At 45.9% G+C, this 23737-nt stretch overlaps 2 long non-coding RNA genes, 4 other non-coding genes and 1 pseudogene across 15 annotated transcripts; all 7 read left to right on the top strand.

The window, feature by feature from the left end:
- The first annotated feature begins 4643 nt into the window (after positions 1-4643).
- On the top strand, positions 4644-7831 carry LOC123091281 (uncharacterized). 10 transcript variants are annotated; one of them, XR_006443011.1, is made up of 7 exons: positions 4644-5052; positions 5255-5368; positions 5457-5495; positions 5757-5825; positions 5935-6046; positions 6154-7052; positions 7300-7831. It is a non-coding gene; the product is annotated as an uncharacterized lncRNA (long non-coding RNA). The 10 variants fall into 10 exon arrangements; XR_006443005.1 differs by having other exon boundaries at positions 5169-5368; XR_006443006.1 differs by lacking the exon at positions 5457-5495 and having other exon boundaries at positions 4648-5052; positions 5169-5368; positions 6154-6224; positions 6662-7052.
- Positions 7832-9859: 2028 nt separating this feature from the next.
- LOC123094557 (uncharacterized) lies at positions 9860-22350 on the top strand. Its single transcript, XR_006445874.1, has 3 exons — positions 9860-10091; positions 10188-10284; positions 22303-22350. It is a non-coding gene; the product is annotated as an uncharacterized lncRNA (long non-coding RNA).
- LOC123095438 (5S ribosomal RNA) lies at positions 13437-13553 on the top strand. The gene has a single exon (XR_006446271.1). It is a non-coding gene; the product is annotated as a 5S ribosomal RNA (ribosomal RNA).
- On the top strand, positions 13905-14023 carry LOC123095311 (5S ribosomal RNA). Its single transcript, XR_006446193.1, has one exon. It is a non-coding gene; the product is annotated as a 5S ribosomal RNA (ribosomal RNA).
- LOC123095439 (uncharacterized) lies at positions 14374-14491 on the top strand (annotated as a pseudogene).
- LOC123095219 (5S ribosomal RNA) lies at positions 15346-15464 on the top strand. Its single transcript, XR_006446127.1, has one exon. It is a non-coding gene; the product is annotated as a 5S ribosomal RNA (ribosomal RNA).
- On the top strand, positions 15814-15933 carry LOC123095417 (5S ribosomal RNA). Its single transcript, XR_006446256.1, has one exon. It is a non-coding gene; the product is annotated as a 5S ribosomal RNA (ribosomal RNA).
- Positions 22351-23737: the final 1387 nt, after the last annotated feature.

Genomic DNA, 23737 nt, shown 5'->3' with positions numbered 1-23737 from the left:
GAGGCCTTAATATCCCTTAGTTTCCGTAAGGACCCCGCTGCAACGGGAGGGTAGGACAAAAGATGTCATGCAAGTTCTTTTCCATAAGCACGTATGACTATTTACGAAATACATGCCTACATTACATTGATGAATTGGAGCTAGTTCTATATCACCCTATGTTATAACTATTGCATGAGGAATCACATCCGGCATAATTATCCATCATTGGTCCATTGCCTACGAGCTTTTCATATATTGTTCATCGCTTATTTACTTTTCCGTTGCTACTGTTACAACTACTACAAAAACCCAAAAACATTTATCTTTACTTTTGCTACCGTTATCTTTATTATCATACCACTTTTTCTACTAAATACTTTGCTGCAGATACTAAGTTATCCAGGTGTGGTTGAATTGACAACTCAACTGCTAATGCTCAAGAATACTCTTTGGCTCCACTTGTGTCAAATCAATAAATTTGGGTTGAATACTTTACCCTCAAAAGCTGTTGCAATCCCCTACACTTGTGGGTTATCAGACGGCGGTTCTCGGCCACGGCGACATACCTAACGAGAGCAAACGAGAGGGGAAACTGGGGAAAGGCAAGAGGAGATCACGGCGGTGTCAATGGCACCCTAGGGTAAGACAGGGGAGCTCGGGGCGGCGCGGATCGAACGACAATGTCGCGGTGGCCGGAGGTTAAGGAAGACGGCAATGATGTCGATCTGGGGGTGTTGGACTTGATCTTGTTGGCACAGACGAAGTAGCGGAGGCATTCAGAGCTCCTCGACAAGCTCCTAGCCAGCAAGGAGGGCAGTGGCCGTGTGGACGGGGTCGGTCATGGTGGCCGTGGCATCTGACTTCATCCAGATCACCGGGATCGAGCGAGCGAGGAGGAGAAGTGGATCTAGCAGGGGGCGTCGAGGAGGAGTGAGGCCATGGGGGCAGGGGAGGTAGGGCGTCACCCTTACCCATTCCCCTTCGACGCCGGCGAGGTGGTCGGGCGGGAGCCCGGTTCTGTAGCGACGGGTTCGGGGAACAGGAGAAGACGACCGTGCGGGGACTGGACCACTGGGCCGGTTCGGTGGCAAGGCCCGGGGGTAGTGGGAATCCCCTTTTTCATCGTCCTTTTGGTTTTTAATGTATTCTAATCCATTTATCCTTTTTAACACCATTTTCTATTTATTCTTATATCAACTAAATGGATTTTGTTAATTGTGAAACTATGCACACAATTCGAGCACAATATTTTTAGGGCACAAAAAGTTTGGGGCCAAAAGGAAATACATAAAATTAGGTTTATATTTAATTGGTTATTTTAACTACTGTTGGACCTCTTATTAATTTGACAAGATTTAATTTTTGGGTCAAATGTTAGGCTCAACATGTCAAAAATCAGTGGAATTTATAGAATATGGTGAACATTTTAGTTTTAATGTTTGATGAAATAATTTATTTGACTTTATTTTAAATTTGAATTGGGCTTTGATTTTTATCAAGTGGCAGTTTGGCTTAGCAAGCCTGATGACATGGCATCATTAGGGGGAGGTCACTGTAGCTACTGACTTGAGGTGTTACATAACCTTCCCATTTCTAAAATTTCATTATTAAATGACCGGGGAATATATCACACTATCCATTAGTTCAGTCAAGCTCATCACAAGCCCACACATTATTGCCAATTGAGTAAGTCTTATTGGCGGGGAGAATAGGCTATGTGTGTGTGTGTGTGTGTGTTAGAGAGAGAGAGGGAGAGAGAGTGAGGAAGAGGGAGGGGAGAGAGTGTGTGTGTGAGGATTTGATGATGGTAAAAAAGGTCGCCAATGTCGTAATATTGAACTCTTAAAGTTAATGTGGCCCCGTTGCAATGCACGTGCGTTCTTCTAGTCCTCCATAGTAGGCGATGTCCAGCACTGTTAAGGAAGTGGCATTGAAGGTTCATCTATTTCGCTCTTCCAAACAATCCATAACAAATAGATGATAGCTTCACCAAAGCGCGTGCGTGAAGCGGCATCATAGCCTGTGATATTATCATTCCACCATTCTTCCAGGGGGGTTGTGTTCCATTGGGAATAGATAGCCAGCTTGAAACAATGCCCCAAACACCACGGGTGAACAAACATTCGTGTGTCATGTGTTCATTAGTTTCATTCCCGGAGAGACAAAGCATGCAAACTCCGTCATGCTGCACCCGCGAATGGCCAAGCGGTCAGCCGTGAGCGCTTTCCGGTGAAGGAGAAGCCACATGAAAATCTTGCATTTGGGCTCAACCTTGGCGTGCCACACCTTTTTTTGCCAAGATGGGACCGTTGCGCCGGCAAATTGGAGATGGTAGGCCGATGCTGCGGAGTAGGAACCCAAAGATGATGCAGTCCACGCAATGGAGTTTGAGATAACGGGATCAAGGACGACATCTTGCAGTTGCGGCCAAAGATCCACGAATGGATGAATCTGATCAGTAGTAGTGATGGTATGAATGGAACGTATGCAGTGGTCATCACGGAGCTCCCTGAACCCCATCCTTGCGTCGGGCAAGCAAAAAATCCGATGGTGCAATATCCTTTAGCGCCAGGCCATGAAGCCATCTGTCAAACCAGAAGCTAGTCTTCACACCATTCCCAACAGTGACTGTAGTGGCAGTCCTGAAGAGAGTCATATCTTTTTCATTACAATGGAGCTCCGAGCCTGCACACGGCCTCTCTGCGGCGGTCTATTGGATCCAAGATCAAAAAAGCGAAGAGCCCTCACAAATTTCTCCAGATCAAGCACTCCCGGATCACCAAGATCTTAAGGACGGCAAACCATGTCCCAGTTCACAAGGGAGTGACCCCCACACGCATGCTCCCCATCATCGCGCTTTCCAGTTTAAAGGACGAGACATATTATTAATCTTTTTATGAACCCACTTAGGAAGGTAAAGAACAAACATATGGAATATGCCCATGGCAGAAAGAACCGACTTGATGAGAATAGCCCGTAGCCCGGATCCTGCCTTATCAATGAGAAGTTGTAAGTCAACCCTTCTAAGCTTTCTTATGTGAAGTGTAAGTCCACGGGAAGGAGCCCGCCTTGGATGGTAGGAAGCAATCTTGCAAATCAATCTCTTGGCATCTAATCGGGGAGATTTGAGTCTTGTTAAGGTTGGTGATTAGCCCACTTGCATCAACAAAGCAACTTAAGATCCGAGCGATTACATGAATCTCCTCCGCACCAGGGTTAGCAAAGATAGCAGCAGCATCTGCATATAGGGAGGGCCTATAGTACCCATTCATAGCCTTGGCTTGAGAATCCCCTCCTCGGCCGCACGCATGAAGAGATTTTGTAGCGGGTAAACTGCCAAGACAAATAACATGGGGGAGAGAGGGTCCCCCTAATGGAGGCAACGACCATGGCCAAACTGCAAGCTCAGACGCCCTTTGAGGAGCACCTTGGAGGTAGATGAGGCAAAAAGAGAGCAAATTCGGTTTCGAAAATGCTGGCCAAACCCCAGAGCGGTAAGAACCTGCTAACTTGTCAGCTTTGGAGGCCGCTATCACGAGGACGAGATTAAGGCGACGATTTTCTCTATGCCTATTGAGAAGGCGACGCCCCCGATGGATTTATTGGCTTGTTTCTCTGTGTATGTTGGGACATTATCAAGGCCGATCTCCGCGCCCCCATTGACCAAGTGGTGAACCTTAACTGTTCTTGTTTGGGCCTCCTAAACTTGGCGAACATTGTTTTGCTGCCAAATAAGGACGGGGCGGTGAAGATAGAGCAGTTCCGCCCAATCAGCTTGGTTATAGTTTCGCCAAGATTTTTACCAAGATGTTGGCCATGCCAACCGCGCCTATTTTGCAAAATATTGTTTCTGTTAGCTAGAGTGCTTTCATCAAAAGGCCATGCATTCATGAAAAATTTCTGTTAAGAACCACCTTAATTTCTACCTGAGTAACAAGTCCTCTCTCTCCGTCCTTATTTACATAGCGCACACGTTAACAAATAAAATATATGTTATACCATCTAAATGGTACTCCCTTTGTTTCAACTAAAATCATGGCAATTATTTTGGGACACGGGGAGTACAGTTTTATGACATATAACTACTACTAGATGTAACGCACGTCTTTTCGCACTGTTAATTAATTATATTTTTTCTCCCAATGGTTATTATAGCAATTGATATTTCGCACATACAGCAGAGGCGGTCAAGCAAACATGGACTGCAACGGTGTTATTGGGCCTAACATGTAGAGCGATCCTTCTGGTCTTGGGAATAACGTTTGAATTCGCAAACATTTCTTCAAATTTGTAAACATTTTTAGAAATTCACAAGAAAGTTCCTGAATATATTTAGAAAAATAAATAAAAAGTGTTTTAATTGAAAAAACTGGATGAAATAAAACATAGGCTAAAAAACTAAAAGGAAATAATTGTCAATGCAAACGCGCATAATGCTACATGGACGGGACCTGTGCGTTTGCTCGGAATCATAATTTTTTAAATAGGCTGGAAGTATTTTAGTTGGAAAACCGACCAAAATAAAAAGGTGGTTGATAAACCGACTGAGAAAAAATCGACAAGACAATATGCACATACAACACAATAACAGTCGGCAGTCGCTACAAGGGCGACCGCTGGGGTGATCCACCTGTCCATATTTTACTGTGCCTAAATTTACTGTATCAAACGAGGAGAGAAACGTAAACGAACGCCTACTCCTTCTCGACCCAGCTTCACATCGTCCTTTTTCTCTCCCTCATTTTTTCCTCCCGGGCCTAGGGTTTCCGCCGCCGCCGCCGTCGCCGTCGTCACCGCCGCTGGCTTCCGGAGGATGGCCCGCTTCTACCCCGACTCTTCTCTCACCCTATTCAATCTCGACTAGCACCACCGCCGCTTCTTTGAGCTCGTCTATGGGTGCGGGGAAGAGGATGGCATCGAGGTGCAGACGGCCCTGGCTCGGGGAGGCGACCTCCATCGCCGCCACGAGAGGAGCAGGGGTGGAGGCTGCTCTTTGGGTACGAGAGGAGCACAACAGGGGATTGTTCAGAGGGTAGGCCAAGGGACGCCGAGTCGAGTCAAGGCCGTCAGGTAATCTCGAGCTCGATCTTGGGCGGCACATGAGCCATGTTAGGCTGCTTGTTAATCTGCATTCCCTTCTTTCTCGTTTCCCATCCAAAATTACTGTTATTTTTGGATATTGATAGAGCGAGCACGTTCATGGCTTTTTGTGATCTTCCTGGCTGATTTGGGTGTGAATCGCGCCTTCGTCCTGTAAAACATGGCGCCGCAGGGGCTCTACCTGCACCCCAGACGTCGACGCTGCGCCGGCTCATCCTCGAGGTCCGACGACCCCAGGCCCGACCTTGATGAGTGCCCAATCTGCTTCCCCGCCAGTCCCCTTTTAGTGAGTCTCTCCTTGTTCCTCCAATGGATCCAACAATAGATAGATGCAAAATTCTGAATATCGCTTCGCCCCTGCGTCTTGATTGCAGTTCTATCCGAGCCTTAGTTGGTCAAGTGTTGCGCTAACTGTAAGTCTCATTGTTAGTCAAGAATACATGCTTGTTCTAATTGCACATGCATCTTCAGCATTACACTGGTTCTTTTTCATTTTTTTTCAGAAGAAGGGATTGGCCTAATAATTTACTCTCTTTTGAGAAAATCGATAGAGTTGCAGAACATTTTCTTTCAGTATCATGTACTATTCTGCATTTTCCATTAAAAATGGAATGATTACCTCCTACATTGCAAGTAATCTTATTTGTTATTTGTTATTTGTTATTTGTTTCTAGGAAACATGAATTGAGTGATGATACTATAGATTTCATTGGCCATGTGCTTGCTCTTTACAGGAACGATAGGTACCTAAGCGAGCTACCACTTGATATACTGTTAAAAGAATGAAAGTATGCCTTAACTGAATATTTTAGCTTTATCTTTCCCTCATCCTTAAACTTGTTGATTTTGTAGGGTTCTTGTGGATCGTGTTGGTCGTTCTGGGGCATTGGAGTGGTCCAACTACCTGACGACGGTCAAGATCGAGGTGCTGTCCGTGTAGTGGTTGCTCGGCCGTGACCATGGGGTGAGGCTCCTTTTCTTTCTTAAAATTTCTTTTTTGTGATTGTTTGATTGTTCACAAGATAGGTTAGATTTTTCTGGCATATCATTATGTTTTGTCTGTTTGTGTAGACCTTTTCCTATTTTATTATTGGCTGTGTGACGAGAAGTCAGAGCAAAAAATCCGAAGCGACTCCTCCCTTGTAAGTTCCATGTACTGGGATTTTACTTCTTGATTTTTTTTCTCTAAATGGTAGAATGATGCTTCTTCTGATATTGTATTCTAGAAGAATCCTATGTTTTGTTCTTGGTACTATAGAAGTGCATCTCCCTTTTATGCTGATAGCAAGATGGTCTTAATTTTCAATGCAAATAAATGATTACTGGAGCCCATGCATTTTTCTGAGGGAGCCCATGCATATTGTACAGCAATGCAGTATGTGGTGCTGTTTTTCATTTTTTATTTATAATCAGTGGCAATACAGTGCCAGTATTTTCCTCTTTGATATGGGTGCAAGTATTTCTATTTGGTATTTAACTTATAATTGCCGATTTTCTGAAAAAAGGGGCCAAAGATTAGTCTGACAATCTTTATATCTCACTCTTGTGGGAAGTACAATAAAGAAAGTATGTTCTTCAGGCTTATGTTTCCCAGATTGGCAGCTCTCAGTCAAACTTCTTTACTGATCACTTCACCATCGACATCCACCCGATCGAGCGGTTGTCGCCGAGCTCCACGGCTTCTGTGTCTACCGGAGATGGGTTCTTGTGGGTCAGCTCACAAGAAGGTCGTCGGACTGCCCAAGAAGCTGTGCCTCGCCTCGTCGCCGCCGTCCAAGGACAACAAGGTTGTCGACGATGTTCTGGTCGGTGTCAACCTCAAGGTCAAGTTGTTCGTCCCCAGTAGCAGGAGCGCTGACTCTGATACGGTGTGACGGCTGGCGTCCTCGTCGAGGTCGTTCTTGTCGTCAACTTCATCTCCAACCCATCCACGGGTGTACCATCTCCTGGAGTGCCCGTTCTGCTTCCTGGTCAGTCCCCTAACCCTGAGTTTCTTCACTATTTTTTCTCTTAGAGGCGCCGTCAGCCCCTCCTTGTCATGTGCATATCCTATATGCATTAGTACACAATCATTCATTATACACCATCAGGCATTAGCTAAGCACTGATATTGATGCTTATCATTTTAGCTGCCAGTATTGCGTAATACGGGGCAAGGCAACTGACTGCGTTTACTTCATCTTGTTTTACATTGTCGGTCTTGTGTGGTACGAGCAGGAATTGATTTTCACTAGGAACAGAAGCTTCAACAGTTTGTTGCTGAAGGAGAGCCGAGCAAGGATGAAACAGAAGCTTTGATGGCATTCCAAGTTCGTGTCTGCATTCTCTAAGAAACTGTTGATGCTGCTCATACTGACATCTGCGGCCAATTATTTGAAAAGGCAATGCATTTTATAGTTTATTGCGCCTTTCATTAACACACTACATAATGTTAGGTTTAATTCCAGATATGCATTAGTTCAGCAAAGTTGCTGGCATGTTCTGTGTAAGTGTTCTTCTTACCCTTCTAGGATATTGCAGGTTGTTAAGGAAGAAATTTTGTCAGTTGATGGCACAATGTCACAGTGTCTAAACTTTTTTTTTCGAGAGTATCACAGTGTCTCTTGAAAAAGGAGGCTGCTATGACCATCTTTAGTAAAGCAGTATGCCTCTCCCCTAAAAAATGTGTTACATAGATTGGCGTATATTTTTCTGTAAAACTACTATATCTGTTGGTATATTAAAGTGCAAATCCAATTTATTTTTTGCATTGCCAAATTCAATGACAGGTACAAAAATTATTCATGAACTACATTCAGAAAGCAAAAGCAGTTGGGAACTTCATTGAATAGGCAAAATAATTGACGAAGTTAATTTCCTCCTGTAAGTGAGCTTCTACCGAAAAAGGGTTTCCCCCCGCTTTGTATTCCAAAGCACCAACACCGATACAGAGCAGACACTGGGGCGAGCAGCACAACAAGCCAAAGAAAAAGAAAAGGAAACAATGCCAACACCGGCAGCTCGACAGACGCGAATGACCTACAACCGTTGCGCCCTCCGAAAACTATCCACCACGATCTTAGGTTCCGATCCTCCGAGTACCAAGCAGCGCCTCCAGGAAGGGAACGACGCCGACGCTGCTGCTGCCCGGACGAATCCTAGGGTTTCCCCCGGCACACGGAGGGTAGAGGGGAATGAAGACCACCGGCACCCTCCCGGGAGGAATGGTGGCACCCGCAGGCGTCACCGCACCGGAGCCGGAAGATCCGGCAATGATTTCTCCCAGCTCCAAACCCCACCGCCCAACCGGATCGAAGCCAACCACCCAGCTCGCCGTCGACCACCTTGCGCCACCACGGTTGCCCCACCACCCATGCCGCCTCACTGCGAACGCCACCACGAGGCCAAGAGACCCGAAGAGAAACGCCAAACGATGGAAGCAGCGGCACAGCTACCGAGCAGGAGGGACACACCTCCCCCGCCAACGTGCGCCCCAGCACCGTCGCGGTCGCCGGCCGGACGCGGCAGCGGGGCACACCAGGCCACCCATGGCCCGGTCGGACCCAAACGGGCCCGCAAAGCCCCGCCGCCACGCTGCAGCAATTCGGTATCCACGTCGCCAGCTCGCCGCCACGCCCCGGCCTCCTGGAGGTCACGCTGCAGGCTCACCCCTCCGCCGGCCCGCCCGGGCCCAGATGGGGCCCGAAGGGCCAAGATCTGGGCCGAGCGGGCGCCGCCAAGACGCGCCGCCGCGCTACCCCGCCACCAACGGCGATGCCGCCGTCCAGCCATCCGCCCGCGCAGCGCCAGGACCCCGCCGCCACGCCGGACCGCCGCCGCCTAGGGACACCCCCCAGCCCGCTCCGTCCCGCGCAAGAGGAAGCCGAGAGGGGAAAAGCGCGGGGGCCGCCGCCGCCAGCGTCGGCCGGGCCAGGCCCGGCGGCGAGCGCTGACGACGACGGCAGGGAGGCAAGGAGGAGGGTGGGTCGCTGGAGAAGGAGATCGGGACGCGGCAGGTCGCCCGCGGGGGCGACGCGGTCGCGAGAGCCCGAGAGGAGGATGATCCGTCTATCGGTCCAGTTTTTCGGAAGTGAGCTTCTGCCGAACAATAAAGGAGAGCTTTACCTTTTTCCTGCATATTCAGTTACAGGTGTCCAGCGGATATCACTAGAAGTAAACCATCAAGCAAATGATATGAATCTATGTTCATGTAGCCTTGGTGCATCTTGTAGAGTGTGCAGCATGATCATACATTTACTTTCACGTCATGTTCATAGTTTTGCCCTGTTTTATTTTAGATCTCTTTGTAGTATAAATCATAAATAGACTGCAGGTTGTTCTTGCATGTCCATTTGGAACACGTTTTGCATGAATGTTTGTCTGCAAGATTGCATTTCCAGACAAACGTGGATGAGTATTGGCATGCCTTGAGCTCACTGTGCCATGTCAAAATGTTTGTTGAAGGGGTGTTGATGAGGGCTTTTGGATTTTTTTTTAAAGATTACACGGAATCTGAAGGATTTGTATCCAACTAAAATCCAAATCCCCCTCTCCTACTGGAACACGCCCTTACCGTAGAATAAATGTCTATTATCTTCTACTCCCTCCGTCCGGAATTACTTGTCATCAAAATGGATGAAAATGGATGTATCTAGAACTAAAGTACATCTAGATACATCCATTTCAATGACAAGTATTTCCGGACGGAGGGAGTATATTTTATTGGTTGTAGCTTTGAAACATTGATGCTATATACAAAACACAAAATGAGATGTTCTTCCACACTGCAGTGCAGAGACCCAGTGAGCAAATAGGGGATGCAAAGGCTCTGCTGGACATTACAACCACCTTGGTAAAATATGTGAGGTCCCAGTCAAGTTAAGGAATCGCACCTTCTGACTTTATAACAGCATTGCTTAAGAAATTTGGCAGCAAGCAAACATTGGTTCTGAGCCTGTCTCATTGCGCTAGGTTGATGTTTGTCTTTCTGCTTCACATGTCTTGAGGGCTGCGCCTGGATGCTTTATCATGTAATTAAGCTCCTTTCTCCTTATTAGTTCTCAACATTTTTTTGCAGTGCCTACTTGGTATATGACTTGAACCATGCACGCTCTTAATCCTTGCAGGCTTGGACCCATGGATACAGAAGTAAAGCAGCGGAAGCTTTCGGCTGTTACTAGAAAAAGAAGTGCCAAGCCAACTGAAAATACTTGTCCTAAAGAGGTATTCACATGCTTTCGTCTATCATAATTAATAAAACACTTGAGATTGATACCATCCATTTGTACATTTCTCTAGTGATTTGTTTTCCCATCTGTTTGCCTTCTGTTGTTGACGGGCGATGTAGTGTGTACAATCTTTGGTTGCTGTTGCTTCAACCTTTCCAAGATGCACTATCATAACCTTTCCAAGATGCACTATCATATCCACATTACATCATCGACCCTGCAACCAATAGTATCATACTATCATAACCTTTCAGTTCTTTTCATGCACCACTCTTTTAGTGCATCTTGGAAAGGTTATGATAGTATGATACTATTGGTTGCAGGATCGATGATGTAATGTGGATATTTGTACCGACTGATAGACCATGGCCAAATCCTTATGTTAATTGCAGATACTGCGATTATCTATCTTTTCTTAGAGGGATTACATGATCTACATACCAAAGACTCTGAAATACACGAGCATAATGATGATTATGACAGAGGAAGTACAGTGGCAAGCACCAATCAGTGTGAGGTAAAAACATAAAGCCGAGAAGCAACACCTGCCGATGTCGTTTCTTATAGGATCAGCAGATAAGCTGCCTTTCCTACACTAAACACTGCGTGGACTTGAGCGTAGACAAGGTTTGGCAGTGCTTGGACGTCGTCTTGACCATGCCAGGGTGATGACCGCGTGAAGACACGGCGCCTGGCATGCGTTTGACGCGCTCTGGGTGTCGGCATACCCTCTGTTAACCGCGTGCTCGATCCAATGCTCGCCGATGATTGCCGCACTGCGCCGCGGCATGAACCCCGACCCATCGCCCTTGACCTCTTGCAGTTTCCAAAGCACTCACTCTTCCGTATTGGCCTTTGCTCAGATGGCCATAGATGATATTCTTCGCTTGAAAATTGAGTTGCTTGAATCTCTTCACATCAGTAGCATTCACAGAGGGAGAGACGGATGGAACACCCTTTTCCACAATGAACCAGAGATCGTGTCAATTGCCTCAAGATGCATGCGCATCTTGTTCTTCCAGTAGGGGTAGTAGGTCCCATCAAAGGTAGGACACCCCGCAGAAACCTTGATCATACATTCGGTTGACATAACTAAAACTCCAGGTGGTTAAACCAAAATCACACAGAACAAGGGAGTATCTTGCTCTGATACCAATTGAAAGTGCGTTATATCGACTAGAGGGGGGTGAATAGGCGATTTTCACAGAATTTAACAAAGTCTTCACCGAGGAATTTCAAGGTGAGGAAATTCAAGAGTGAAGAACTACAAGTAGCGGATAAACACGATCACGAGTATGAATAGCATAACAGCGATGTAGTCATCAGAATGAAATGAAACATACACATAGTGAAGTAAGCGTGAAAACAGGATAAGGCAGGTGAAGAACAAGGAGACTAAAGAAATTGGTCTGAGGAAATTAAGAAAGTCTTCAGACAAAGTCTTCAGTCACGGTGTTCGAAACAGAGACAATACACACATACAAACAAGTAAGTGAGGAATTCAGAGGTTTAGGAAATAGAACCAGTAACTTGATGAAGACAATGATTTGGTAGACCAGTTCCAACTGATGTGATAGTTGTACGCCTAGTTAGGGCGGCCAGGTATTTAAACCTGAGGACACACAGTCCCGGACAACCAGTCAAGGACACTTAGTCCAAGACACCCAGTCCTCACCGTATTCCCCTTGAGCTAAGGACACACAGTCCTCGCCCAATCACTCGTGGTAAGTCTTCAGGGCAGACTTCCAAACCCTCACAAACTTGGTCACCCGACGATCCACAATGACTCTTGGATGCTCTAGACCATGACGCCTAACCGTCTGGAAGTTGCACAGTCCTCAAAGGTAACAAGCGCCGGTTCCACACAGGAACAATCTCTTCAGTGATGCTCAATCACTTTGAGTTTTGGGTTTTGGTTGTTTTGGGTTTTTGGATTTTTCCTCACTCATGATTTTCACTCAAAGTCCTCGGAGGACGGGTTGCTCTCTTATGACGAGTGTCAAGTTCTCTCTGAGCAGCCAACCGGCTAGTGGTTGTAGGGGGTGGCTATTTATAGCCAGAGCAGATCCCAACGTGACATGACATAAATGCCCTTAAATGATATGACCGTTTGGTCGGAAGATATTTTGGGACAGCTGGCGCTAAGCACAACAACGGTTGGAACTTTGAACTCTCAAAATCCTCAGGGCTATCATGTTCCTCACATGTAGGCAATTCGCACTGGCGAAATCCTAACTCCTCAGTAAGTGCAAAGTCTTCAGAGACTAGAAGAACTACGTCTCTGTCACTGAAGAAATTGACTTAGCTGTATGAGATTTCCAAAGGCTTCACTTGGAGGTTTTGGGTAGTTTAAGGCTTTGAGCATCAGTTGGAAATTGTTTCCTTAGTTTTACCTCGACCCCCTTTACCAGTACGATGTTTCCTATGACTCAAGAAAGAGAGAAGCGAAACTATGAAAGTAAAGTCTTCAAGCTTCATAATCCTTGCATGAATTCCAAGTCTTCATGGTAACACCAATTTCATCAATATCAAAGTCTTCAGATGGACCAAAGTCTTCAACTGAAGACATTCATTTTTAGGGGTCGACTTTCATCGAATATATCAAACTCCTCTGCATCTAATAAGACATGTGTATACTCACAAACGCATTAAATGCTTAACCTATAAGTCTTTACACCAAAATCACTAAGGGGCACTAGATGCACTTACAGATCCCATTAGAACTCCGAAGTTAAGCATGCTTGGGCAAGAGTAGTACTAGGATGGGTGACCTCCTGGGAAGTCCTCGTGTTGAATTCCCTCTTTATTTTTTTCGCGTCATGACAAAGATAAGGCACGTGTGCGATATATATTAAACTTGTTTTCATAGTTTTGATGTTGTGGATATGATTTAGCTCGCTGCTCATTATTCACGCGTGTTGGGGTGGCGTTGTGGCGCAAAAAGCGCGTTATAAATGGGGTGGAAAGCACGTGTTGCTGCGGCAGAGAGGGAGGGGTGGAAACCGTGGTAAACTCGTCTCCGTAGTTGAGCGGGAGAGTAAGTAGGAGGGGCAACTGTTGTAATGGTAGTAAGAAAGAATGTACAAACGTCTTTGTAATGGAGCTGGGAGGAGCAAGCATAAGGGACGAAGGCGGAGGTAACATGTTGGATGCGATCATACCAGCCCTAAAGCACTGGATCCCATCAGAACTCCGAAGTTAAGCGTGCTTGGGAGAGTAGTACTAGGACAGGTGACCTCCTGGGAAGTCCTCGTGTTGCATTCCTTTTTTAATTTTTTTTGCGCGTCATGACAAAGATAACGCACGTGCGCGATATATATTAAACCTGTTTTCATAGTTTTGACGTTGTGGATATGATTTAGCTCGCTGCTCATTATTCACGCGTGCTGGGGCGGCGTTGTGGCGCAAAAAGCGCGTTATAAATGGGGTGGAAAACACATGTTACTGAGGTAAAGAGGGAGGAGTGGAAACCGTGGTAAACTCGTCTCCGTAGTTGAGCGGGAGTGTAAGTAGGAGGGGCAACGGTTTTAATGATAGTAAGAAATAATGTACAAACGTCTTTGTAATGGAGCTGGGAGGGGCAAGCGTAAGGGACGAAGGCGGAGGTAACATGTCGGATGCGATCATACCAGCACTAAAGCACTGGATCCCATCAGAACTCCGAAGTTATGCGTGCTTGGACGACAGTAGTACTAGGATGGGTGACCTCCTGGGAAGTCCTCGTGTTGCATTCCCTTTTTAATTTTTTTTGCGCGTCGTGACAAAGATAATGCACATGCACGATATATATTAAACCTGTTTTCATAGTTTTGACGTTGTGGATATGATTTAGCTCGCTGCTCATTATTCACGTGTGATGGGGCGGCGTTGTGGCACAAAAAGCGCGTTATAAATGGGGTGGAAAACACGTGTTGCTGCGGCAGAGAGGGAGGGGTGGAAACCGTGGTAAATTCGTCTCCCTAGTTGAGGGGGAGAGTAAGTAGGAGGGGAAACGGTTGTCATGGTAGTAAGAAAGAATGTACAAACGTCTTTGTAATGGAGCTGAGAGGGCAAGCATAAGGGACGAAGGCGGTTGTAACATGTTGGATGCGATCATACCAGCACTAAAGCACCGGATCCCATCAGAACTCCGAAGTTAAGCTTGCTTGGGCGAAGTAGTACTAGGATGGGTGACCTCCTGGGAAGTCGTCGTGACAAAGATAACGCACGTGCGCGATATATATTAAACCTGTTTTCATAGTTTTGACGTTGTGGATATGATTTAGCTCGCTACTCATTATTCACGCGTGCTGGGGCGGCGCTGCGGCGCAAAAGGCGCGTTATAAATGGGGTGGAAAACACGTGTTGCTGTGCCAGAGAGGGAGGGGCGTAAACCGTGGTAAAGTCGTCTCCGTAGTTGAGCGGGATAGTAAGTAGGAGGGGCAACGGTTGTAATGGTAGTAAGAAAGAATGTACAAATGTCTTTGTAATAGAGCTGGGAGGGGCAAGCATAAGGGACGAAAGCGGAGGTAACATGTCGGATGCGATCATACCAGCACTAAAGCACCGGATCCCATCAGAACGCCGAAGTTAAGCGTGCTTGGGCGAGAGTAGTACGCCGAAGTTAAGCGTGCTTGGGCGAGAGTAGTACGCCAAAGTTAAGCGTGCTTGGGCGAGAGTACTACTAGGATGGGTGACCTCCTAGGAAGTCCTCGTGTTGCATTCCCTTTTTAATTTTTTTTGCGTGTCGTGATAAAGATAACGCACGTTCGCGATATATATTAAACCTGTTTTCATAGTTTTGACGTTGTGGATATGATTTAGCTCGTTGCTCATTATTCATGTGTGCTAGGGCGGCATTGTGGCGCAAAAGGCGCATTATAAATGGGGTGGAAAATACGTGTTGCTGCGGCAGAGAGGGAGGGGTGGAAACCGTGGTAAACTCGTCTCCGTAGTTGAGCGGGAGAGTAAGTAGGAGGGGAAACGATTGTAATGGTAGTAAGAAAGAATGTACAAATGTCTTTGTGATGGAGCTAGGAGGGGCCAGCATAAGGGACGAAGGCGGAGGTAACATGTCGCATGCGATCATACCAGCACTAAAGCACCGGATCCCATCAGAACTCCGAAGTTAAGCGTGCTTGGGCGAGAGTAGTACTAGGATCGGTGACCTACTGGAAAGTTCTCGTGTTGCATTCGCTTTTTATTATTTTTTCGCGTCGTGACAAAGATTACGCACGTGCGCAATATATATTAAACCTGTTTTCATAGTTTTGATGTTGTGGATATGATTTAGCTCGCTGCTCATTATTCACGCGTACTGGGGCGGCGTTGTGGCGCAAAAAGCGCGTTATAAATGGGGTGGAAAACACGTGTTGCTATGACAAAGAGGGAGGGGTGGAAACCGTGGTAAACTCGTCTCCGTAGTTGAGTGGGAGAGTAAGTAGGAGGGGCAACGGTTGTAATAGCAGTAAGAAACAATGTACAAACGTCTTTATAATGGAGCTGGGAGGGCAAGCATAAGGGACGAAGGAGGAGGTAACATGTCGGATGCAATCATACCAGCACTAAAGCATCGAATCCCATCAGAACTCCAAAGTTAAGCCTGCTTGGGCGAGAGTAGTACTAGGATGGGTGACCTCCTGGGGAAGTCCTTGTGTTGCATTCCCTTTTTAATTTTTTTGCGCGTCATGACAAAGATAACGCACGTGTGCGATATATATTAAACCTGTTTTCATTGTTTTGACGTTGTGGATATGATTTAGCTCGCTGGTCATTATTCATGCTTGCTGGGGCGACGTTGTGGCGCAAAAAGCGTGTTATAAATGGGGTGGAAAACACGTGTTGCTGCAGTAGAGAGGGAGGGATGGAAACCGTGGTAAACTCATCTCCGTAGTTGAGCGGGGGAGAAAGTAGGAGGGGCAACGGTTGTAATGGCTTGATGTATGTTTTGGTGATCAACTTGCGGGTTTCGTGACATTGGGAACCTATGCATAGGGGTTGGCACACGTTCTTGACTCTCCGGTAGAAATCCCACCGCTGGCCAGGCCATCCCTCCACTCACCCACACCCTCTGTTATTCTACGGCGACGGCAGCCTCACATCGAAGCCGGCCACGGGAGGCAGGAACAGGTGGCACGACCGGCGCTGCTTTGGGCGGCTGGAGCAAGAAGACAAGAGGTTGAAGAAGCACTATGGCCGTTGGATGGACATCGTACGGTCACAGGAGCTAGAATCATTCATATTGACTAAGTTGACAAAGCCCTCCATCCCTGTCAACTTAGTAGGCCCACAAGTCAGCCTCCCACTATGCTTGGTCCCAGTTAGCAGGGGGAGTATTCATTTTTTTGTGCGTAATAAGGAGGCACTTCCTTGCGTGCGAAGATATAGCTGGTCGGTCCGACCTGTCAGCGGGGGGAACATTTTTTTCGTGAAATACAGAGGCCCTTCCAGTGGGTCCTAGATGTTAGCTGGAGGAATCATTATTTTGCATGTAATAAGGAGGCATTTCCTTGTGTGCGGCCGTGGACCCAGCTGTCAGCATCTCCACGTACAGTCCATGTCTGATGGAAGTCGTTCCTTGACCACGTTGCCATGCTGCACCAAGAGCACTAGGGGGATGGACGACGGCGACGCCTAGGAAGGGGACGACGCGAAGCCGGGGAAGACGCTACAGTGGATGCCCACGCGGAGAGGAGTTTGAGGGTTCATTGGTTCGGCTTCGTTGTGAGGCTGCCATCGCTGCAGAATAAAGATGATGGCAACAACTATACGGACTGGGTCCGGAACCTGAGGATCATCCTCATAGCTGCCAAGAAAGATTATGTCCTAGAAGCGCCGCTAGGTGAAGCACCAATCCCACAGAACCAAGACGTTATGAACGCTTGGCAGTCTCGTGTTGATGATTACTCACTCGTTCAGTGCGGCATGCTTTACAGCTTAGAACCGGGGCTCCAAAAGCGTTTTGAGAAACACGGAGCATACGAGATGTTCGAAGAGCTGAAAATGATTTTCCAAGCTCATACCCGGGTCGAGAGATATGAAGTCTCCGACAAGTTCTTCAGCTGTAAGATGGAGGAAAATAGTTCTGCCAGTGAGCACATACTCAAGATGTCTGGGTTGCACAACCACTTGACTCAGCTGGGAGTTAATCTCCCGGATGATGCGGTCATTAACAGAATCCTCCAGTCGCTCCCACCAAGCTACAAGAGCTTTGTGATGAACTTCAATATGCAGGGGATGGAAAAGACCATTCCTGAGGTATATTCAATGCTGAAATCAGCAGAGGTAGAGATCAAAAAGAAACATCAACTATTGATGGTGAATAAAACCACTAAGTTCAAGAAAGACAGGGGTAAGAAGAACTTCAAGAAGGACGGCAAGGGAGTTGCCGTGCCCGGTAAGCCAGTTGCCGGGAAGAAGTCAAACAATGGACCCAAGCCAGAGACTGAGTGCTTTTATTGCAAGGGAAGTGGTCGCTGGAAGCGGAACTGCCCCAAGTACTTAGCGGACAAGAAGGCCGGCAAAACCAAAGGTATATGTGATATACATGTAATTGATGTGTACCTTACCAGTGCTCGTAGTAGCTCCTGGGTATTTGATACCGGTGCGGTTGCTCATATTTGTAACTCAAAGCAGGAGCTGCGGAATAAGCGGAGACTGGCGAAGGACGAGGTGACGATGCGCGTCGGGAATGGTTCCAAGGTCGATGTGATCGCCGTCGGCACGCTACCTCTACATTTACCTATGGGATTAGTTTTAAACCTCAATAATTGTTATTTAGTATCAGCTTTGAGCATGAACATTGTATCAGGATCTCGTTTAATTCGAGATGGCTACTCATTTAAATCCGAGAATAATGGTTGTTCTATTTATATGAGTGATATGTTTTATGGTCATGCCCCGCTGGTGAATGGTTTATTCTTAATGAATCTCGAACGTAATGTTACACATATTCATAGTGTGAATACCAAAAGATGTAAAGTTGATAACGATAGTCCCACATACTTGTGGCACTGCCGCCTTGGTCACATTGGTGTCAAGCGCATGAAGAAGCTCCATGCTGATGGACTTTTAGAGTCTCTAGATTATGAATTGTTTGACACATGCGAGCCATGCCTCATGGGCAAAATGACCAAGACTCCGTTCTCCGGAACAATGGAGCGAGCAACTAACTTATTGGAAATCATACATACTGATGTGTGCGGTTCAATGAGCGTTGAGGCTCGCGGAGGATATCATTATGTTCTCACTCTCACTAATGACTTGAGTAGATATGGGTATGTCTACTTGATGAACACAAGTCTGAGACCTTTGAAAAGTTTAAGGAATTTCAGAATGAGGTATAGAATCAACGTGACCGAAAGATAAAGTTCTTACGATCAGATCGTGGGGGACAATATTTAAGTCATGAATTTGGTACACACTTAAGGAAATGTGGAATCGTTTCACAACTCACGCCGCCTGGAACACCTCAACGTAATGGTGTGTCCGAACGTCGTAATCGCACTCTATTGGATATGGTGCGATCTATGATGTCACTTACTGATTTACCGCTATCATTTTGGGGATACGCTCTAGAGACAGCCACACTCACTTTAAATAGGACACTGTCTAAATCCGTTGAGACGACACCGTATGAATTATGGTTTGGGAAGAAACCTAAGCTGTCGTTTCTAAAAGTTTAGGGATGCGATGCTTATGTCAAGAAACTTCAACCTGAGAAGCTCGAACCCAAGTCGGAAAATTGCGTCTTCATAGGATACCCTAAGGAAACCATTGGGTATACCTTCTACTTAAGATCCGAAGGCAAGATCTTTGTTGCCAAGAACAGGTCCTTTCTGGAGAAAGAGTTTCTCTCGAAAGAATTAAGTGGGAGGAAAGTAGAGCTTGATGAAGTACTACCTCTTGAAATGGTAAGTAGCGCAACTCAGGAAGATGTTCCTGTGGTGCCTGCACCGACAAGAGAGGAGGTTAATGATGATGATCAAGATAATTTGGATCAAGCTCCTACTGAACTTCGAAGGTCCACAAGGACACGTTCCGCACCAGAGTGATACGGCAACCCTGTCTTTGAAATCATGTTGTTAGACAACGGTGAACCTTCGAATTATGAAGAAGCGATGGCGGGCCCAGATTCCAACAAATGGCTTGAAGCCATGTAATCCGAGATAGGATCCATGTATGAAAACAAAGTGTGGACTTTGACAGACTTGCCCGATGATCGGCGAGCAATAGAAAACAAATGGATCTTTAAGAAGAAGATGGGCGCGGATGGTAATGTTACCATATATAAAGCTCGACTTGTTGCTAAGGGTTATCGACAAGTTCAAGGGATTGACTACGATGAGACATTCTCTCCCATAGCCAAGCTAAAGTCCGTCTGAATCATGTTAGCAATTGCCGCATATTATGATTATGAGATATGGAAAATGGACGTGAAAACGGCATTCCTTAACGGCCACCTTAAGGAAGAACTGTATATGATGTAGCCGGAAGGTTTTGTCGACCCTAAGAATGCTAACAAGGTATGCAAGCTCCAGCGCTCCATCTATGGGCTGGTGCAAGCATCTCGGAGTTGGAATATTCGCTTTAGTGAGATGATCAAAGCGTTTGGGTTTATGCAGACTTATGGAGAAGCCTGCGTTTACAAGAAAGTGAGTGGGAGCTCTGTAGCATTTCTCATATTATATGTGGATGACATACTTTTGATGGGAAATGATATAGAACTTTTGGACAACATTAAGGCCTACTTGAATAAGTGTTTTTCAATGAAGGACCTTGGAGAAGCTGCTTACATATTAGGCATCAAAATCTATAGAGATAGATCAAGACGCCTCATAGGTCTTTCACAAAGCACATACCTTGATAAGATATTGAAGAAGTTCAATATGGATCAGTCCAAGAAGGGGTTCTTGCCTGGGTTGCAAGGTGTGAAATTGAGCTCGACTCAATGCCCGACCATGGCAGAAGATAGAAAAAAGATGAGTGTCGTCCCCTATGCCTCACCCATAGGGTCTATCATGTATGCCATGACCTGTACCAGACCTGATATAAACCTTGCCGTAAGTTTGGTAGGAAGGTACCAAAGTAATCCCGGCATGGAACACTGGACAGCGGTCAAGAACACCCTTAAGTACCTGAAAAGGACTAAGGATATGTTTCTCGTATATGGAGGTGATTAAGAGCTTGTCGTAAAGGGTTACGTCGACGCTAGCTTCGACACAGATCTGGATGACTCTAAGTCACAAACCGGATACGCGTATATTTTGAATGGTGGGGCAGTAAGCTGGTGCAGTTGCAAGCAGAGCGTCGTGGCGGGATCTACATGTGAAGCGGAGTACATGGCAGCCTCGGAGGCAGCGCATGAAGCTATCTGGGTGAAGGAGTTCATCACCGACCTAGGAGTCATACCCAATGCGTCGGGGCCGATCACACTCTTCTGTGACAACACTGGAGCTATTGCACTTGCCAAGGAGCCCAGGTTTCACAAGAAGATCAGGCACATCAAGCATCGCTTCAACTCCATTCGTGAAAATGTTCAAGATGAAGACATAGATATTTGTAAAGTACATACGGATCTGAATGTAGTAGATCCGTTGACTAAACCTCTCCCTAGAGCAAAACATGATCAACACCAGAACGCAATGGGTGTTCGATACATCCCAATGTAACTAGATTATTGACTCTAGTGCAAGTGGGAGACTGTTGGAAACTCCATTGCGGATTATGAGGATAATTTGCTTGCATCATTGCTACTAAAAGTCCTCTTTGTAATTATCTTTCGGCTTATAATTATGTTTGTCATTTCTAAATTCATGTTGTGACGGCAATGAAGGTCTCTTGTATGAATGTCAGATGTCATTTCTAAACTCAATGTTGTGACTATTTCTGTTGTGCTAAGCTGAGATCAAGGACTGATGGTCATTTCTAAATATCTGGACCCAGCCAGCCACCCTAATCTAAGAGCTTGATATTGGTAAGTTTGAAGAAGCCCAACATGCATAACCAAGCTTAGGTTAGGAACCCAACTAGCTGCCCTGCTCTGTGTAGACAAGATTAGAGCGCACAATCCGGCCTCAAGAGGTGCGCCTGGAGCGCACCCCAACCACTAGTAGCACTACATGGGTCGCCACCCTGTTGGCTACGTAGTGTCAGAACCATGATCCAATCACACCCTTACAGGCGGGATCCATTTTGAGGAAAAACATTGGGGCTCTCCTAGACCTCTATTCCTAAGGAGCTTAGTAATTGTAAGGATATTATTACTAAAATAATGATCAAAATGTTATCACGAAAAATGAGAATGCAATGTGCCAAAGGGGGTAATATTAACAGTGCGGCAACTATATATTGAACAGTGCAAGTATTCTAAAGTAGATTGTTGCACTCAGGTCCAATCACACGCTATTTTTGTATTGTGTTTTCTTCACAGCAAAAGACCTTCCGGGGGAAAACCATCCATTTATAACAAGTACTCTTCCTTAAAAAAAGGGCAAGTACCCTTGCCAAATTCGGTCCAAATATATGATTATGTGCTTCATATACAAAAATAAATAAATTATTATAATTTTCTTTAGAAAAGGTAGTCATCAGCGTCAGTGAATGATGGGCATAGTAATTTAACAGCAACTTGTTGTTGCAAACTGTGCGGAGAAGTAACTATCTTCTTCTTCCTGACCTGAATGCCAAAAATGGTGAAGAATTACAGAAGTCAGTGGCAGCTGGCATCCATAGGATATATTCCTGTTCAAATTCCAAAACTGATGATATATAAGTTGCCCCCTCCGATCCAGAATAAGTGTCATGGTTTTAGTTCAAGTCTAAACTAAGGCCACAACACTTATTATGGATCAGAGGGAGTACTTAGGTTGAATTTAATTATAAATTACTTGTGAATGTTACATACCATGACAAATAATCCCTCGGTTTTAAATTACTTAGAGTTCTAACTTTGTCCTATATCAAATTTCTTTTAGCTTGACCAACTATTGTTGCAAATTGTGCTGACAAGTGATTATCTTCTTCCTCCCAAAAGGATGCTAAAAGCAGTGAAGAACTGCATGGCAGCTCGGCAACATATGGTAAGTGCCACTTGCAATTTCAAAAGTGATTATATCTAAGCTACTAAGTTGAATTCACTATAAATTAATTCTCAATATTCACAAGCTTCGGGGGTGATGTCAAGTCATGCCTGACCGACAAGTGCTACGCTTTGTCATGCCTGGTCGGCAGGTGCTACGCACGACAGATCTTCCAAGGACTTCAGCTGTGTCGGCTGGTGATACCTGGCAGCATGGCGCTGCGGTGTATCAGTGGCGACCGCGATGTGCTCAGATGTTTGCGCGCAGGGAGGAGGTGTCGTTTGGCGCCGTGGTGGCATCGACGATAGCTAGACCGAGCAAGGTTGATGCATCAGTACAGTTCTGAAGATGGAGCGGTGGCAGTTGGCGGCGGCGGCATCTGAGTGCACGCCGGACCGGTGAGACCCATGCCCGGCAGGCGTCCTGGATGGGTTCTCAGGTCTTAGATGTTAGGTTTGGCTACGATGTCTGTTTGGTATTAGGCCCAGGCTATCTGCGCCCCTTCATCAGCTGGATAGAGGTGCTTAGACGGCGGCTTTAGTCTTACTGTTGTATTACTTTGTAAGGTCTTGTGAGAATAATTAATAAAGTGGCCGTATGCATCGCCCAGATGCAGAGGCCGGGGGTCATCCTCCTTTTCTAAAAAAAATTCTCAATATTCACAAAACACTCCCTCCATTCTAAATTACTTAAAGTTCTAATTTTGTCCTAGGTCAAATTTCTTGTATATAGGTATATATTACCATCTATGATACTTAAGTAGTTTCATTCATTATTCCCTATAAGATATATTTTCATTCAATATACATCAGCATTTCTTTTAATATTTGGTCAAGCTTGAAAGTTTTAGCTTTTAGGACAACACTAAAATCTCAGGTAATTTGAAAGGGAAGAAATAGAAGACGGATGGAGCTCAGCAACAAGAGAGCCCGGAGACATGCCAAATCCTATTCGGCGTGCACTTTAATTATTCATTGTAAAATCCAAACTATTTCAGCGAATCTCTCCTCTATTTAGAATAGCTCAAAGTTCTCTATCAGATAGCAACGTGCCGACTTGATCAATCATACGCATTTGAACTCAAATTAGCAAGTAAGGGACGTGACATACATCTGCTTTCTCTGTTGCTATTACTATACGCCGGCTTGCGGCGATCCCGATGAAGTTTTATTGCTAACTTATAGACTTGTCTGCCCACTCTCACCCGCATCGCCTCAGAGATTTAGAAATTTAGTGAATGGAGCACAGCTACTCGACAAATAATGCACGGCCACGGGCAGTCGTACGTCCCCACGAACATTTAACAAACGTTTCGGATCCGCTTCAGCCAGTGGGATAGATCCAAGCGATTCTGTTCTCCGGTAGGCAGGACGGCCAATAATGCCACTT

This window comes from Triticum aestivum, chromosome 4B (assembly GCF_018294505.1).
Source record: "Triticum aestivum cultivar Chinese Spring chromosome 4B, IWGSC CS RefSeq v2.1, whole genome shotgun sequence".
Classification (NCBI taxonomy): domain Eukaryota; kingdom Viridiplantae; phylum Streptophyta; class Magnoliopsida; order Poales; family Poaceae; genus Triticum; species Triticum aestivum.
Note: the sequence above shows the minus strand (reverse complement) of the source record. Positions and strands in the feature narration are given on the sequence as shown.